Here is a 14,278-nt window from a genome sequence, read left to right on the forward strand (position 1 = left end):
TTCATATCCCTCAGAAGAGATATGTCACAACAAACCCTGTTACACCAGCAATGTTCTCAGTTTATAACTGCAATATGTCAATATTGAGCCCATGTTTGTGCCTCTGTCCCCCAAATCTGTCACTCTTTGTTCATATGTCATGCAGTAAGAGGTGGATATGTACAGTATACCATTATTTCATTACATAATTCCTGATATCAAGCCAGTGATATATCAGACTGCCCGACATGTAATGTAAAGGAGGCCTAATAGTTGTGGACAAAACCTGGATATTCTGTGGTACTCTGTACAGTAGTGAGGTCTGTGTACTTATGGTGATTGTTGAAATAGTGTCTGTATTATGTAGCAGTGTATGTTATTTGGGCTGTGTACAGACTGGGGTAGATGTCAGTGCTCTTGGTCCTGTTCTATCTCTCAGTGCATGCTGCTCCAGTTGCTGATATCCTATCAGTCTATATGTTTGTAGGACCAGACTGAGACATGTCCCATACCACAGTCAGGCATCAGACTACCTTGTAAATTGGGTCGGTATATGTAGGGTTAGTGTGTGAGAGGCAAACATGATGATGACTTTTGTGCACACAGGCCATTGACTGTACTATTATGTAGACTTACCATTATGTGACTATGACCGTGTTGAGATCGGTTGTGGGTATGCACTTTCACACTGGTGTCTTTTACCCCATGCTGTTACATGCCTGTAGTGCCTGCTATATTTGCAATTACATGTGTATTCCCCCATAGGTAAATTGGGTTAGTGTTGTGACAGTCTGCCTGTAGTTTAGACAGTGCTTGGTGACATGCCTAGCAGTGCAGTGTATTTACCCTAGTGTAATGTTATGTCCAGATATTTGTCAGATATACTATTGCCTGACTACCATACGTGTTGTGTATTTCTGACAAAACCATGGGCTGGTGTGAAGATGTATGTCACTAACTAGTGTGAAGTATGTGGCTTGGGATATCTGTTCCTCCAGTTAATATGTGTTAGGGCAGACAGGAGGGTGTGAATGCATCAATTGTGTGAACTTATCTAGTCCAGTATTTGTGATATACCCCCAGTTTCATGGCTTTAAACATCCCCTTTGTCAGGCTTGTTCCACATTTCTTGCACTAAGGCATTCTATGCATACCTCCTGACTGACCGGATTGTTTCAGACTGTCCATGTTTATTGCTCATATTCCTTCTGTATTCCATAATATCATTACTGTGATTTGTATGGTACTTCACTATGATGATTTTATGATGTCTGTCAGTAACTGATGACGCACATATCAGTCTCAGAAGAGCCTTCCTTCACAACATGTATGTTGACACAACCCCTGTCACTGTAGCAACATTCTACATTTATAACTGCAATACATACATTATGTTCCCTTGCAGTAACAGGTTCAGAGTTATGGTGCTGAGGTATGACTCCACTACATGTCATTTATATATATATATATATATATATATAAAGAGAGAGAGAGAGAGAGAGAGAGAGGAGGAAAGAAAGAAAGAGAGAAAGAGAGAAAGAAAGAAAGAAAGAAAGAAAGAAAGAAAGAAAGAAAGAGAAATATAGAAATATATAGAAATATATGTATATATATATATATATATATATATATATATTTATATGGATCTAGGACTTCTGATCGAAAGATCTAAAGTCCGAATCCATTATCACCAAACATTCTTAACCGAAAGAGCTTTCACCGAAAAAGCGCTTAGTAAAGTATGTTTAAAAAAAAACATTAAATCTACTTCTATACCCCCACACCCCCCTACTTTAATATTCTCACTCCAAGGTCACACTACAGTGGGGAAAAGGGAATTTTCCCTTATTGACACTGTAGTACGACCGGCACAGTGAGCATACATGCCCGAAAGTGCTGCTTCAGTGAACAGCACTTTCGGTTAAGTATGCTTGGTGATTTTTGCTTCAGTGGAAAGTGCATTCAGGGATCTGTACGGATCCCATATATATATATATATATATATATATATATATATATATATATATATATATATGTGCATGAATATGTATATACATATATATATCTATATATATATATATATATATATATATATATATATATATATATATAATATGTATAACCATACCTTCTCAGATGTAGCCCACCATATTAATCTGATATGCGTATATTTACATATAAGAACATGACTGATTCAACAACTGTTTCACTTATAAGTACTTAATTGTAGTAGTCAGAGCAGTTTTTCACTACTATTTAGTATGTGTACTGAATGATATATTTGAAAAACAATACACATTTTCACAGCTCAGATGGCTTAGTGGTTAACTGCTGTGAATATAGTGTATAGGGTCCAGGGTTCAAGACCTGCAAGGGCTGTTTATTTTGTTGCTAGGCAGAACAAGGACTGTTGGAGACAGAGTGGTTAAGGCAGTTTTGATCATCTTTAAACAGGTTTGCGTGGGTTTGCGCTATGGTAAGTGCTGCTAACATACTGTTAAATGTATAGGCGCTTACACTGTGTAGACTTTGCTTACCAGTGAGCAAATCTGCTTAGAATTTACATTTAAGTAATGCTTACTCCTGCTAAGTATAGCTCAGCCCTGGTAACCATCGATGACATTCACGTCTGATAAAATAGCAGGGTAATGACATCTTTAATTAATGTATTTAATTCCATGTACATAACATGCTTCTATGTGCTGTCATTACAGTAGCATGGGGTGTGAGTATCCTGTATGGAACACCTGAATATACATGGGTAGTGCCACACTCTTTTCTCTTTGTATGTGTTTCATACTTGGGTAGTATCTCAGGTTATATGCAATCACAGATGCATGTATTGTATCATTACATTACCACTTCTAACAGTGCTTTTCCAAGTAAGAGTAGATTGCAGATTGTAGTACTAGAGCCATAGCCTCCTGCATGCAAGGCTGGACGCTTTGTACTGACTATCATGTTTTTGGTGTTTTACCTGTATGTTTTTATACATCTCCTATTGGATATTGATTTGATATGTTGATATTATCTGTAGGTTACTATCTTTTAGGACACATCGTTGAGGACTGCTGTCATGTAGTAATGGCATGCCTATCATTTTCTGACATCTATCTGTCAGAATATTCATCCTAATGCATGACCTGTTGGTTAGCTACTTTCTGTCTCTCCTTTGTACAGATGTGCAGATGTCAGGTATTCATCTTGTCTGCTTACAGGCAATCTCTGACTGACTGACACATACATGTTTGCCCAGCTGTCTTATGAATGCCATGACTAGGAAACCCCACTCTGTATGCACCACATGCCATGGATACCTCAAACAGACTACCACAGTCGACAGAACATATTTGGGTTACATGTCCCTAACCCAGACACTGGCCATGTTATGCAATATATGTTGCCTACATGTCAATTGGAGTACCTCACTGGCCCTCTGCAAGAGAAAACCAGAGGAGTGGATGCTGACTTTAACTGTCACCCTGGGGATTACTCATGTGGCATCAGCTGATAGATGGCCTGCTGAAAAATGTGAGGTGACATGGAAACAGTATACTCACATGCCCTACTCTTGTCACCCTCTCCATGGACATTAGGTTGGTACACACCTAGGAAAACCTACAGCTATGGACCTCAGTACTGAAAAATGTGTGTGTCCATTATTTAACAGTGTCTATGTATTTGTAAACTTGTAGTTCAAAATCCTCTGAAGGCCGTCTCACCCACTAGACCCATTGATATACTTAGAAATGGCTGTTGCTGTACTTCACAGTAAATGTACCTTGCTACACTCTTCACCCTATGGGTTACTTGGAGCTTGCAGTGCCAGCATAACACTGTTCTACAAATGGGTAGATAGACGTGGGTTACCCTCTGAGTCCTGGCAAATGTGGGTATGTGTGTATGTATGTGTGTGCAGTTGTGTCTCACTGTGCATATTTGTATGAGACAGCATTCTGAGGCCACATTCTCCAAATACAATAAACCTTGCCATACATTATAAGGTATGGTGATGTTGCTGACATTAGGAGAACCATGGCAAACCCTCACCCTACTATCCCTGTGCCATGTGCAATAAATGGATATCCCTGTAGTAGCACTGATTAGATAGACAAAGGTTTGTATTGTAGTCCTTGTCAATGTGTGATTGTGGGTATGTCAGAGCATTTTCATGGGTTTCAGTGAGTACAATATCCAATGTGGGGTATGTTTGCTGGTTATACTGTCTTTACACCATGGTACCCCTAGTACATGCACCAAGGTCCACTGGATGAGGACAGCTGTCACCATCAACCATACAGGTAACTGATTACACTATCCAGCCCAATGATGCATGTGCTGTGTGCAAAAACTCCCTAACAGTATGGACTCACTGGCAAGGTAGATAGCACTGCTAATTCCAGGTCTGTCAAAAGTGTCTATGACTGTATGTGTTTGTCAATGTGTATATGACAGTATGTCATACTATGTATTGTTCACACCCAGTACATCTCCCATTACCATACCGTACAAGGCCTGGTGATTTTCTGCACTTAACAGGAAACTCGGGACACACCTCATCATAAAAGCTCTGTGGTGTGTGCAATTAAGGCCAAACACATTAGTAGCAATAAGTACCTAGGCAGGGGTTCTACTCTCAGTGTTGCAAAGTAAATGTGTGTGTGTATGTGAAGAGATCTACTTCAGTTTGCAGAAATTATACATCCCAGGACATAATTTGTCTGAGAACGACCTGGCAAATGGTAACCTTGAAGAATCATCTTGTGGAAATTCATTCCATCAAAACTAGTAGTGGATGTGTAAATGTCCTCTTCCCCACTGTACAGATGTACAGCAATACTGTAGTTGGTATATATAGTTGGGTGTGTTCATTGTGGGCACAGCCACCCACATTGGGATTATTGTTGTGCGTATCCCTCCCACTTAGTCTGCTGTTATACTGTACAGTTTATGTTAACAGTTGAAGTATTTTATAATCACAGTATGTGTGGTTCTATGCCACCCCACACCCTCCAAAGTGGGGGGCTGTGCCACCCACACCAGTACACCTATGTTTACCAACTGCAGGATTGTACTACACTGAGGAACAGGACATATACCCTGCCAGTACCATCGTCAATGACATTGAACTGGCAGACTGAGTATTTACTGATGTGATGTTTTGGCTATTTGGTCTTGCTGGAATTACATATGCCAAAATGAGTTCACTGTAAAATTAAGTACATCCATGTGTACAGTATTCTCTGTGTATTGCATCAATACAAAAGCATCTGTGTGTGCGCGCATGTGTGTGTGTGTTTGTGTGTTATTCACAAACATTTGGTGTGTGTCACCCAGTACACTTACCATTGTCCACCGCAGAAGAGCTGCTGACATCAGCCACCATGCACTCACCTGTATACCCCCTCAGACCTATCAGCCATGTGGCACATGCTGTTACACAGACATGTTACTTGTGTTCAGCTGTAACCAGGATATGACACAGTCAATGTGTCACCACAGTGCAATATCCCTTGTAGGAAAGCACAGCAGACCAACATTCTGCTGACACATAGACACCTACAACTCAAACAGAATACATTATGGAGACCATAATCAGTTAGTGATAAAAACAGCTATAATGCATCATGGCTGGACAGCTACACAAACTGATATGTAAGCATTGAACATACCAGCTGAAAACATGTTAAACAGCATTACAGTGTTAAATCTTAGTAAATTCACCTTGTGTGTCAGAACCATATTAGCATGTCTCTGCATCAATGGTATAGATGGCAGGGATGTGGCATAGGTATCATAATATGCACAGGGTGTGTGGTGGATTTGCCAGAGGCCTAGGCTGAGCTGTATGGTTGACATCATGTGTGTGTGTTAGGAGGTTCTTTAACAACTGGGCTGTGCAGATGTGAAGTGTGTAGATATGGAGGTGCTCTAGCTATGTTGGTGATGTGTGTGTGTATGTATGCACACAGTTCTACCATGTGGCTGCCCTATATGGGAGTTTGTTGGACAGCTGCAGATCGTACATGGCATGGTGTATAGTTCACCATCTCTGGCCATGGACACGGGAACTGTGCTTGCCAGGGGTTCCACGGGCACTACCAGGTAGAAGCCCAGATATAGTACTCTCGCCTGATGATGTCATGATGACAATTGTCCGGTGGATCTGTGTCCCTGTTGGGACAGGCCAGGACCACTTGCTCGTGGCCTGCTGCAGTGTGGTGTGGTCAGCACCCCCCTGCAGTGGTGCTGGTGCTGGTACTGCCACTTACAGGAGTGGCTGTGAGTTCTTGCACATCCACATAGGCTTCCACTTGTTGGTGTTGCTGACTGACATCCAAGCTCCAACACAGACACTGCACGGTCGTGGATTTCCACCCTCTCACCCAACTGTCTATCCAGGACCTCTGCAAAATAACGGTGGGCACCTGCAAAATCACGGATGTTGTCAAGTACAGCAGAATGAGTAGCCCTGTGGAGCCTCAGGCTCTGTCTGGTATACTGTTCCATACATGCCTGTGCCTCCATGATGGCCCAAAACATGCATCAAGTGATATCTGCTGTGGCACTTTTGCCAGGGGCATGATGGCCAGCAGCCCTCCGACGAGCACCCCTGTACATCTGCCTATGTGGTACCTCATCAGTCATCTGGCTATGGCTGCTGTGTACAGACACACTTGCCATAGTCCCCACACTGTCCTGTCCCATGCCAGCACCCGTCAACTGTCCCTCATCTATGGCCACTGGTGATGGAGTATGTATGGGTATTGTGACTGTGTGTGGGGATGGGGTGGATAAAAGTGGAATGTCAACCGATGGCACAGCTTCAGCCCCTGACAACCCTGCCTGTGCCTCACCATACCGATCATCATTGTCAGATTCTGTATAGGCAATAACATCAGTTTGCCTGCAGCAGGGACCCTGACCCACCTCGCCACCTGTGAAGGGAAAATAAAAAAATGTGATTTAAGACCTATACATTACTGCTTACCTCTCCACACACACACACACACACACACACACACACACACACACACACACACACACACACACACACACACACACACACACACTTACAGGTGAGGTGACACAATGATATTTCACAGATCTCTCATTACCCAACAGTCAACATGCATGACATATGGCACTCAAGAGCATGCACTGCAGCTATACTCAATCCTTACTAGCATTATACATCTCTGTGATGCATGAGTTGTGTTAGTAGGTGATGCCCCTTTCCATGGAACACACTGCCCCATGTACACAGTATTGCTGTGCACCTGTACAGCACCCTGGCATGTACTGTGATCATACCTCATGAGTGTACACACCATTGCTGAATATGTATATGTGTGGCAGTTATGTTTGCTCTGTTGCTCAAAGCCCCTATGTGTTTGTCTGTCATGTACCTGGGATGATATGAGGACTGACATCAATATTTAATGCCTGACCTCTGATTTGCAGATCTCATCATCAGCAGTGCATGGATAAGCAATAACATCCAATTAAACTGACAACCTTCAAAGCTTAATGTGGATATGAGGAGTGTACACACACTTGTTGACATGCCAGCCTTTTCCATGATATGTAATGGGGTAACAATACTGCATATGTTAACATTACACATGATATGTGACATATGACCTGTGCAATCAAATGCAGTTTCAAACAAATGTGTCAGCCATGCAGATGCTGAAGGAGATGCATACAATATGCGGGTTGCATAAGTGTGCACACCCTTAACACAATGGTTTGTTGCAGAACCTGGTAAGTGAACTACAGCAGTCACTATTCCAGGAAGGGGTATACTAGCATGGCCCATCCTCACTTGCCATTATTTGGTCACTCTGCCCTACAGATGTCCCCAAACTCTGCCAGGTTGCAAGGTCAGCTCATGTGCACAGCCCTTGGAGGTCACACAGTGCCTTCACTATTACTGTGGAGTCAGAGTTATGTCTGGCACAATTCATGACCATGTCTGTGTTCAGATACAACCATTCCTAGGGAGATTTAGATGTATGGCTCAGTTCACTGTTGTGTTTCAGGATGACACCTCTCCCCATTCTCAGTCTTATTGCAGATGCTTGACAACTATGGGCCACACATGAGTGTTAATTTGCAGTGTTCCAAATTCAGAATGCCATGTCTACTGGCCTAGTTCTTGCTAATGAACAGCAAAAATAAAGGTGTACACTGGCATCAGCAAGGTAAAAATGGGGATGGTGGGCCTGAGGTGGGGTGAGGTGTTGCTTGTGCACCACATGTATCTTTATTAATACTGTCTGTAGTTTTTCAGCCTTGGTCTCAGTACACCATTACACATTGTAACACGTGTCTTTGGGATACTTGATGTTATGCATATGCTACCTGTAGAGAGCCCTGGATGATGTTTCTTGTGAAACAACTCTTCAATCTGTTTACACTAACCCATAGGCCACATGTATGCAGATTCCAGGTGATTGTTGACATAGGTACTGCACAGGCAGCTAGACATCCCTGAAAATCCCTCAGTGTTGCTGCATGTGTCTGGGCTGGCTCCATGACCAGTTTGCAGCATGTGTTGTCATCTGTCTTGGGTGTGAATCTGTTTATTTTCTACATTTATGTTGTCCCATACTTCATACACACATACATGACTGTCTGCCCTGTTTGCCATGGTATATGCAATGGTGAGATAAGGCTACATCTCCCACTCCTGAGTGCTACCTTTCAGATATGGGATCAATTTCATGGTTTGTAAGATGTGTGAAAGTCATGGCTGCCTCTGTTTCAGGTGAGTGGGCAAATGTCATGGACATACTTCTTGGACAGCAGACCATCACTTGGTGTGCCATTGAGGCCCTGTACTTGGTGGAAGGTGTGTACTCAAGAAGAGTGAATGCTGTCAGTACTTCATAAGCTGCTTCCACAACATGTTATGTGGAGTGTGTGCACGCATATGTTTCCAGTCTTTGTTAAGCTATGTATTTGTTGTCCTAACATAGGATTCCTTATTACACATTCATTGCTCATGTTAGGATCACATTACAGGTTTTAAAAGGTGTGGAATGTCGTATTCTGATTTGTGGTTGTTTACATCAGGTACAGTTGCCATTGTAATAGTGGTGTATATAGTGTTGTAGCCACTGTATAAGGGTAATGTTTCAAACATATCCCTACTGTAGGCCATTTGTCCCACAGTTATGTTCATCTCTGATCACACATCTTACACTGACATGTTCTTAGTTATACCGCAGGACTCATACATACCCTTCAGATATGCCACCATGGTGACCACTGTGATGCAGTGCAGTTAACAGCAACAATGAGTGAACATGTACAGCATGCATTATGGGTTGGTGTGTTAAATGTGTGCATGGCAAATACCATGGCCATAACATGGCCAGTGTATTGGAAAACCTGAACAAAACAACTCTATACTCACCCAGCTACAGGCTGCTGCCCCAGATGTATACCAGAGGGACCTACATAGTTGTATGAGAGAGACATAATGTCAGTAGCCACACCTGTGGCATTGGAACTGGGTGGGAGCAGCATTTTCAGTACATCAACAGTACAAACCCACAATACTAGAGATTATGCACATCTGTTCATTACTACACTGCAGCAACATACTATCTTATTTGACATATGCATGTAGATACTTTACAGATCAAGATGGATAAGCAACAGTGGGCCTTACCTGGACACTCCTCATCCAGTGTGTGGGTGGCACCAACCTCCACAATGCTATCTGCAATTGTCTGGCTTGGCTGTTGGGTGGGTGGCGCAAGGCTGTTGAGGAGCTCCTCAGCATGTGTAAGTGGGGGCTGGATGGCAAGACCCCCACCTGTGGCTAGCTGGTCCCTCTTAACAGCAGCAGCAGCATGCTGACAGGCATGGTGGATCAGGTCGGTGGTCCAATGCCGCACCTGCTCATAACTGTGGTTATGCAGGCTGACATCATTCACTCTGTGGACAAGCTCATTCCACAGGGCGGTCCTCTCCTACAGATCATGCGCCCTGCACCCAAATAAGATGGCATGATGGAGTACCACAAAATTTATAGTAGTGTTGTTTTCCTCCACTGTGAAAGCAGGCAGCTGTTCTCTTGACATAATACCTGGAAGACATAAACAGTAAAAAAGGTCAGAGGACCTCATACTGTAAGGATACATAAGTTGTTAATTGACAACTCTCTCTCCCCCTACCATATCTGCAACAATAATCTAAACACACAAATCAGTGGGTATGTTTACACCAAACCTACTGTTGGGACATATGTCCTATTGTTCAACATATATTGAAATGTGTTTCTATTAATGTTACATGTTGAAACGCTATCATTGGAGGCCTGTTGGTATCAGTGTCACTAGCCTGCTGTTGTAATGGCCACTGTGGTTCCATATCTGCTTGTGTTCTGTTTGCTATGCAACTGTTCCAAATCTAGTGTTTTGGGTTAATGTTAATATCTATGCATGCTGTTATAACTAATCCTGGATTGTGTTGACTATTACTAACCCACATATGTTCTAAAACTGCAAGACCATAGCACTTTGGGAAGGCTGATCCCAGCAGACCCACCTCTCCCACCTTATCTGGCCATGGCACAGGGCCACATCATGTCTGGGAACCATTCCAGGACCTCCTCATCTGCTGGTCATGCACCACCTTCGGGTGGAACCGCCTCAGAGGATAGAGCTGGTTCCACCCCTGGGAGCCGGCATGGACAGGATCCTGTCACCCAAAATCAGGTCCGGGGATTGGTGCATACCAAGCTCCAAAAGGGGTGTGGAGATCTGCTATGCCAGCTTGAGGGACTTGTGGCGCAATTAGAGGGTCAGCCTGCTCCTCCTGCTCAGTCCCTAGCACAGCCACTGTTGGGTCTATGAAGGTGCAGTGGTGACTGCCCATGGGTGGGGACCTCAGTCCCGCTGTTTTCATTTAGGGATACATGGACTTCTGATTTCCAAACACCCCTCCCCGTCCAAGGTGTTTACCCCCCACATGTGTCATATACCACCCCTGTATGCTGTCTTTTCTATCTTGTCTGTCTTCTAACCCAACCTACCTCCTTAAATATACCTTCTATCCTTGCCTAACAACCCACTCTCACCTAAAAAAAAGGGCAATCTGTTCCCAAAAAAGCATTTTGCCCATGCATAACTGTCCATTTCACACACGTGTCCACTGGACACTTGTAATCTGGTCTAACTGGCTTCACAACACATTATTTTTGCCCACTGTCAGGGGTTTGAGTCACAAAATATAACTCCAAATTCAGTATATATGCACAGCTGTTGCTGTAGAAAAAATGGACAGCTATGGACCTTTCCTACACCCGTCCTGCACATCCCTAGCTACTTTCCTATTGTCTTTCCCTCTTTGTGCCCCCTTTTTACCACTTTCCTAAAGTGCCTTAATCACTCTGTATCCAACAGCGCTTGTTCTGCCCAGCAACAAAATAATCAACCATTGCCAATTTCAAACCCAGGGCCCTGCACACCATAGCCACAGGAATTTACCACTTAGCCATCTAAGCTGTAGATATGTGTATTGTTTTCTCACACATATCATTCAGCACAGTCATTCAACAGTAGGGAAAATGTATTTATATATATATGTATTATATAATATATATATATATATATATATATATATATATATATATATATATGTATTTGTATTATATAATATATATATATATATATATATATATATATATATATATATATATATATATATATATATATATATATATATATATATATATATATATATATATATATATATCTATATATATATATATATATATATATATATATATATATATATATAACTTCCAGATACTGGCCAAGGCTCTTGCCACCCCTATAGTGCTTTGGTTAGGCAGTGTTCAAAAGACCAAATTACCACCATAACAACTACAAAGAAATGCAATCTGAGAGTCATGCTGCTCCACGCTAGATGTCTAAATCTCAAAATGCACTCGCTCAAAGCACTCTTTAAAATGGAGAACATCAACATTTGTGCTGTAACAGAGACCTGATTCAAGGCAGCCAAATGCACCTCTGCACTACCAGGCTATAACGCATTCAACACCTTTCGGCCCCAGAACGTGGACCGAAGCTCCAAAGGCAGTGGTGTTTCCATATTCATAAAGGATGCGCACACCTCCAGACTGGTAGCCCAACATAACGCATCTGAAATACTTTAGGTGCAGCTAACACTGGGCAAGACAGCGATTCAGGTCGTAGCCTGCTATAGATCCCCAACCATGTCCCAAAACTCACACTCCATGTTCCTAAGCACCCTGGAAAATATTAGGGTCCAACCTAACACTCTCATACTGGGCAACTTCAACTACCCCTCCATTAACTGGGAAAACTACTCATGTACCAATACACTTACCCAATGTTTTCTGGAATTCATTAATTCCAATGCTCTGGATCAGCTCATTCTTACCCCCACTAGAGGTAGCAACATTCTTGACTTGGTCATTACTAACATGGGCGACGATTGCTCTACACCAATAGTCAACACCTCCCTAGTGAGATCTGACCACAAACTAATCACTTTGGAAATCCACATCCCTCCCACCCCCCCAACATAGGCAACCACCATGAAAAACTTCTCCAAAGCTAACTTTGGGCTCCTAAAAACAGAGGTGAGTAACTTCACAGCACCCATGCAAATGGAAAATAGTTGCATGATCACCGAATCATACACTAATGCACTGTACGAACATGTACACAAATGCTTGGATCTCACGATACCCAATAAAAGTAAGATTCTCCTCAAAAAAAAGGAAGCCAATCTGGTGGTCCCCTGCCATAAAAAACTCTACAACAGAAGGAGGAAACTGATGGGGAATAAGGTGAACTCCCAAGACTGGAAAAACTCCCTTATCGGCCTCAACAAAAGGTTGAGATCCCTCATCAAATCCCCTAAAGCTAGCTATGAAAACAGAATTGCAGCTGATAGTAAAGACAACCACAAGGCCTTCTATAGTTATGTAAAGAATCTCCACGGCAATACCCAGATTTGTTCTGAGCTACTGCACAATGGTACCTCCTATACCAAGCCAACAGATTATAGATTCATAGGTTCATAGGTAGGTGCTAGACTATCGACCCAAGGGCCTAAGTAAGCTTAGCCAATGAGTTTCCCTGGCTTACGCCACCCAGTGATCCCCAAGGTGTATTTCTTATTTCCCATCCACTCATCAAGATTTTTCTTGAGAGTGCTAGGGTGGAACTTTGCTTGACATAGATGGGTAGCTTGTTCCAGAGTATAGGAAATCTTTGGGACAGGATTCTATCCCTCCAGCATGTCCTGTTTATTGTGGTGACAAGGTTTAGGTACCTAAAGCATGTAGTTCAGAGGGATTGGGATTTTTTTAGGTGTAGCATGTCCAACAGCTCTGGGTTTAACATAGCTTTATATGTTAGGCAGAGATCTCATTGGTGTAGGCGATATGCTACAGAGTAAAGCTGGAGTTTTTTGAGACAGTCAGTATAGGGCATCTGTTTGAGGCCAGTAATCCTCTTTGTGAGGTACTTTGGTGGCCTTTACAGCTGCTGCAGATGTCTTGTGAGGTACATTCCAAAAGGGGTGTTGTACTCTATAATGGGTCTAATGAGTGCCGAGTAGAGGGGGACAATGACCTCTTTTTTCCTGGATGAGAACCCTTTTGTGATGAGGTATGCCACATAGAAGGATTTCCTGACTACTGTGGCAATGTGATTATCAAAGGAGTGACTACTGTCCACCTGGGTCCCAAGGTCTGTTATCACACATTCAGCATTACGTAGACTGCTGTTTATGTGGTAGTTCATGGGTACAGAGTTTTTGATGTAGGGATTTATACCTACTTTAGTGAGTTTAGCTATAATTCCAGAATGGGGATGGTGTTGAAAGCCTTGGTGAGGTCACGATAGGCTGTGAATCACCTTACCCTCATCTACAGCTTTGGTGACTGCCTTAAAGAAGTCAATCAGGTTCAGAAGTCATGATCTGCCTTTCACAAACATGAACAGGGTGAGGTCCAGAGTTCGGAGGTTACCAATGTCTTTGTTTATGAGTTCCATAATGATATGTTCCATGGCCTTGCAGACCAGGCTCATCAGGCTAATAGGTTGATAGTTCCCAGGATCAGTGGTGGCTCCCCCTTTGTGAAGTGGGATAACTATTGCTGTGCGCCATTCAGTGAGCACAAAGCCTGACATGAGACCATGATTGAACATGGTGCTTAGGTGGGGAGCCAGTTTGTTCTGAAGTTCATGTAAAACACAGCCTGGGATGTTGTCCGGTCCCAGGG

This window comes from Protopterus annectens, chromosome 1.part0 (genome assembly GCF_019279795.1).
Source record: "Protopterus annectens isolate FY-2018-M chromosome 1.part0, PAN1.0, whole genome shotgun sequence".
Classification (NCBI taxonomy): Eukaryota; Metazoa; Chordata; order Ceratodontiformes; family Protopteridae; genus Protopterus; species Protopterus annectens.